At 38.2% G+C, this 6000-nt stretch overlaps 1 protein-coding gene across 5 annotated transcripts in view; it reads left to right on the plus strand.

The window, feature by feature from the left end:
* LOC106878693 (small G protein signaling modulator 3 homolog) overlaps window positions 1-6000 on the plus strand; it is an 83908-nt gene that overhangs the window by 46519 nt on the left and 31389 nt on the right. The window lies entirely within an intron of this gene.

Here is a 6000-nt window from a genome sequence, read left to right on the forward strand (position 1 = left end):
TAAAGAGGTTAAGTGAGTGGGTGGGTGAGTGAGTGATAGATACACACAATTTTCAAAATAACTCTGGAAGTTCCATAGGTACCACTAGGTTTTATTATTAGGGCAGCAAGCTGGCAGAATTGTTAGCACACCAGACAAATTGTTTACCAAATTTTGTCCAGCTTTATGTTCTGAATTCAACTTTGCCTTTCAACCTTTTGGGGTTGATAAATTAAGTACTAGTCAAGAAGTGGGATTGATATAATTGACTTGTCCCCTTCCCCAAAATTTCAGGCCTTGTGCCTATTTTAGAAAGGATTATTACCATTATTACTATGCCCATGCTGGCACCACATACAAAAAACACCTGTACTGGAGCTATGTAAAAAGCACCTGTACTGGCACCACATGTAAAGCACCTGTGCTGGCGCCAAGTAAAAAGCACCCATGTAGGTGACACTCTGTAAAGTGGCTGGCATTAGGAAGGACATCCATCTGTAGAGACCATGCCAAGACAGACAGTTGTAGCCTGGTGCAGTCTTCTGACTAACCAACTCCTGTCAAACCACCCAACCCATGCCAGCATGGAAAATAGATGTTAAATGATGATGATGATGCAGTGAGCTTGCAGAGTTGTTAGCATGCCAGACAAAATGTTTAGCAACGATTCATCCAATTTTACATTCAAAGTTATAAATTCTGCTGAGAACGATTTTGCCTTTCATCTTTTTGGGATCAATAAAATAGGTATCAGTCAGATATTGAGGTCAATATAATTATCATTTTATTATTATTGTTGTTATTCAGGATAAGAAACTTGCCTTAGATTTGAAGAGCAATCAGGAATGTGTGGGTACCCTGATTTTTATGTACTTTGGAAACATCATCATCATCATTTAACATCCGCTTTCCATGCTAGCATGGGTTGGATGATTTGACTGGGGACTGGCGAACCAGATGGCTACACCAAACTCCAATCTGATTTGGCAGAGTTTCTACAGCTGGATGCCCTTCCTAACGCCAACCACTTCGAGAGTGTAGTTGGTGCTTTTTACATGCCACCAGCATGAGGGCCAGTCCAGCAGTACTGGCAACGGCCAAGCTCAGATGGTGTTTTTTATGTGCCATCTGCACAGGAGTCAGTCCAATGTTTTGCTCACATGCCACAGCCACGAGTGCCAATAAGGCGAAGCTGGAAACGATCACGCTCAAATGGTGCTTTTTACGTGCCACCGGCTCGGAAGTGAGACCGCTGCTCTGGCAGTGATCCCGCTCGGATGGTGCTGCTAGCGCTCCACTGGCACGGGTGCCAGTCATCGAATTTAGTTCAGTTTCGATCTCACTTGCCCCAACAGGTCTTCGCAAGCTGAGTTTAGTGTCCAATGAAGGAAGTTTGGCATGGGTGCCAGTCAACGAATTTGGTTCAATTTTCGATTTCGATTTCACTTGCCTCAATAGGTCTTCGCAAGCAGGGTTTTGTGTCCAAAGAAGGAAAGGTACGCATAAGTGGGCTGGCTACACCCCTGGTAAAGGCCCCGGGTTATGATCTCACTTGTCTTGCCAGGTCTTCTCACGCACAGCATATTTCCAAAGGCCTCGGTCACAAGTCATTGCCTCGGTGAGGCCTAATGTTCAAAGGTCGTGCTTCGCACATACATACACACACTTACACATGCACATATATATAATATGTATATATATGAGGTGGTATCAAAAAGTTCCTGGGTTACTTATGTTTAATAAAATATAACTTATTTACTTAAGTTTTAATACCTTCTCCCTGGAAATAGTCATGTTGTGCAGCAATACATTGATCCCAGCATTCCTGCCACTTTTGGAATCCAGCCTGATAGTCATTTCCTGTAAGTGAGTCAAGGACCTTCTGCAATTCGCTCTTGATCTTAACAATGGTGTTAAAACAGTGATCTTTGAGCTGCAGAGGAGATGGAATCTGCAGGTGCTAAATCTAGTGAATAGGTGGATGTGGAAGCAATACCATATTGTTTTTGGTGAGAAACTCATGCATGAGGAGAGCTTGGTGACAAGGTGCATTGACATTATGAACAATCTAATTCTTTGCACTCCACAGATCCAGTCACTTTTGCTGAACGTACTCTCTCGAATGCTTCAAGATGTTGATTGTCCTCCGGTGATCCTCATGCACAAGCTGACAAATTTTCTTCACATTTCTGGGGTGACAACTGTGGCAGATCTTCCAGATAGCTCATCATCTTCCAGGGACATTCTTCTGCTTTTGAAGTGTCACTCAAAACATTGCATACAACCTATTACCCCTTATAGCTGTAGGCTTGCCAACACATGCTCAATGTCTCTGTAGCAGACTTCCCAAGTTTAACACAAAATTTCATGTTGGCTCCAAGTTCCTGTCTATGCAGACTACAGCATACACATAATCACAAAAATACAAATTTCACAACTTGTGAAGTAAATGCAGTGATGTAACTTGGCATACTGCTTCATGAAGGTCACTGCTAGCTCTCACTGTGCATGCAACTGTGTGCTGCCGTCTGTTGGCACACTACAGAAGTAGCCTGGGAATATTTTGAAACCAACTTGTATATGTTATGTATACAGAATATCGTCATCATCTTATATATACATATTATTAAGTACGAAAATGGAGAGATTTAATGGATATAAATTAATTTATTAACACTTTTAATAAGGCCTACAATTGTTTCAATTCGTGCTCAATACAAATTACAAACTTATATATTTATGTATATAGTTGTAAGCGTGACTGTGTGATAAGAAGCTTGCTTCCCAATCATATGGTTCTAGGTTCAGTCCCACTGCATGGCACCTTGGGCAAGTGTCTTTAACTATAGCCTTGGGCCAACCAAAGCCTTGTGAGTGAATTTGGTAAATGGAAACTGAAAGATGCCCTTTGTATGTATGTATGTATGCATGTATATATGTATGTATGTATATATAAATATATATATGTGTGTGTTTGTGTTTGTCCACCACCACTTGACAACTGGTGCTGGTGTGTTTATGTTCCTGTAAATTAGTGGTTTGGCAAAGGAGACTGCTAGAATAAGTACCAGGCTTAAAAAAAATACTGGGGTCAATTCATTCAACTGAAAATTCTTGTAGGTGATACCCCAGCATGACTGCAATCTAATGATTGAAACAAGTAAAAAAAAACGATAAAAGATATAACGCACACATGCACATGTGTGTGCACGCATGTATGTGTGTGTACATGTAACTGTGTATCCAAATTTTATTTAGAAGCTACAAAACAATCCCATCCACTAAAAACCATTTGTATTATCATTCGATTTCTATAGAGAGGTTTGTTTACTCTTTATTTTGATATAATGCAGAAATGTTTTTATATGAACTTTAAAAACTTTTTTACACTTCTGTCAGGAAATCTTACAGCTATTTCATTTCCCTTCTCTCTAGAGAAAAAGAAAGGGTAAGAGATGTAGAGGGAAAATATGAGAAAGAGAGAGACTAAAAGATACCCATGAAGCGGAAGATGTGGAAAAGGTTGTGTAGGTAATGGGAGAAAGAAAAAAGATACTTAATTAGACATAGAAGGATATCAATGATGGCAGGAGTTCATTTACATTTTTATTGATCTCTCCTATGATTGCTTTTAGCTGGATTTAGATGTTTTCAGAAAATTAACTAACATCACAAGAGGTGGAATAATAAGTGCTATCTATGACAGGAATATTTCAAGCCAAACAGTTCATTGCAAAACCTTTATTGATTTAAATACTAAGATCATTTATAGTGGATTCAATGTGACTTGGATTGGTCATTCTCTGTTGCAGCATTTTTTTGTATTAGATGAACACAATTTCTTCCCTTAAAAGTTGTAGTGTTAAAATGATTACAGATTTATATCTACAACAATAGTAAGTAATATGCTAACATAGGTGAATACAATATATTGTACCTAATTTCTCACAGTGGAATTCGAAGTGCTAATTATCCATCCATCTACACCCAATTATTAATGTATGTGTTTACAGGTATGGTAAAGTGAAACTAAAGAACAAACACATTCAAATAAACAGTTTATTACAACTGACTATTCTAAGAAACTTTATACTGGATTTAATACTGGTTGGAATGTCATGTGGATTTCACCTCCAGAAAATCTACTGTTTTCCACTTCAGTTAATCCATTGTCAGTTTCCATTATTGGTTTAAATACTTCACCTGAATTCATACCAATTAATAAATGAGTATTTTTTTTATGTAATTTGTGGCCTATTAAAGATGGTTTCATAGGTGTACAATTGCAAATTATAATAAATTGATGTGCTGCAGTATAATATTAGTTTACATTCACCTATATAGGTATAAAAGTGTAAACAAACTCCTGCCATCATTGCTATCATTCTCTGTCTAATTAAGTATTATGTGAGTGTTCCATGCAAACTATAAGTAACTCCTTAGTCCTAAAAAAAAAGGAAACTCTTCAATGAGCTTTGTGCCTGGTTAACCCATATCAAGAGGACTTCCTCATTCTCAGATAAAACCAAATGAAGTTGACAGAGATCATTTTAGTTGTTCTGTTTGATAAGGAAAATAAGTGATGGCTCTTTGAAACCATCAAGACTCAACCTATCAATGCTTTATGTGGAGTCATCTGTCCAACTTCACCCAACCTCACCCTGCATACAAGACTGGAAATGTACCAAGAGATTTTCTAGTGCCTTTCTTTAGGAAATTCAGTCTGACAATAGTGGCTACTCTCTTAACTGTTGACATATATAATTGAAGCCAGTCAGACAACACCCTTTACAGTTTGAGGAAAGGAGCTGATTCTGGACAGTCAGTAGTTTGTCCTACACCACACAGCAAATAATTGTTGTGCCAGCTCCTAAAAGCTTGCATGACTGTTGAGGACTTAGGCTCCAACAAAGTGATCTTATTTGTTATAAAATATAATCAACAAGTATAGTAACATGGTTACCTTTGTTACTAACAAGGAGCTCTTTGGTGTTGGGCTGCATAATGTCAAATGATAATCAGCAAGCCAACATTAAAGCTATCTGGAGAATCTTTGGTTTTGACAGCCACCAATGCCACCCTGTCACTTAACAGTGGACAACTTTGCAATTCATCTGGAGACTAGACAGAAAGGTCTCTTCACAGAAACTACAGTTCATTATTTGGTATACTTACTGTCTACTACTGCACTAACTGTTTTTTCAAACTCTACCAGCTGGACAAATTTGTTTGTTCAACTGGTAGAGTTTCTCCCTTCAGTATGTAGGGATGCCAACCTGCTACACCTGGACTAGTCAGCAGATATGAAATCAAAGAAAACATGGTTGTTCAGTAGGAGGATACAAAGAAGTCAAGGCAAGCAATGCTATTGGTCATTGACCGTTGCAAGGACAGAGATTGTTTTTATGTTCACAACATGTGGAATTGATGAACCTCATCTATTCCGGAATGAGAATAAAAACAATATAGAGGAACACTAACTGAATCAAGTCAGAAGACAGTATATGGAATGTTGCCTTAATGTTTACAATCAAGCTCTTTGCTACCTGTCCTGTTAACTTCAGATATTGAACAGTGCATGGGTTAACTGTAAGATACTAGAGGCAGATAAGGGAGTGGAAGTAGCACATGAAATCTTCACATGATAAACTACAATATTGATGACTTGTATCAATTTGTTAATGAAAATGAACTTTGGTTGGTGGATAACCTGAACTGTATCGATCATAACATCATGACCACCATTGAAAATGACAATGGAGATCTCTTCTTCATTGATGGGGACATAAACACACAACACTAGGTGGAAGAATACAAACACAGACAAAAAGAGACACACCTTCGACAGGCTTCCATACAGTTTCCATCTAACAAACTCACTCACAAGGCATTGGTCAGCCCAGGGTTATCGTGGAAGATACATTGTGACTGAACTTGAAACAACATGGTTGCAAAATGAGCTTCTTAATCACACAGCCATGCTTGTCTTATATATATATATATATATATATATATATATAT

The sequence above is a fragment of the Octopus bimaculoides genome, chromosome 7 (genome assembly GCF_001194135.2).
Source record: "Octopus bimaculoides isolate UCB-OBI-ISO-001 chromosome 7, ASM119413v2, whole genome shotgun sequence".
NCBI lineage: Eukaryota > Metazoa > Mollusca > Cephalopoda > Octopoda > Octopodidae > Octopus > Octopus bimaculoides.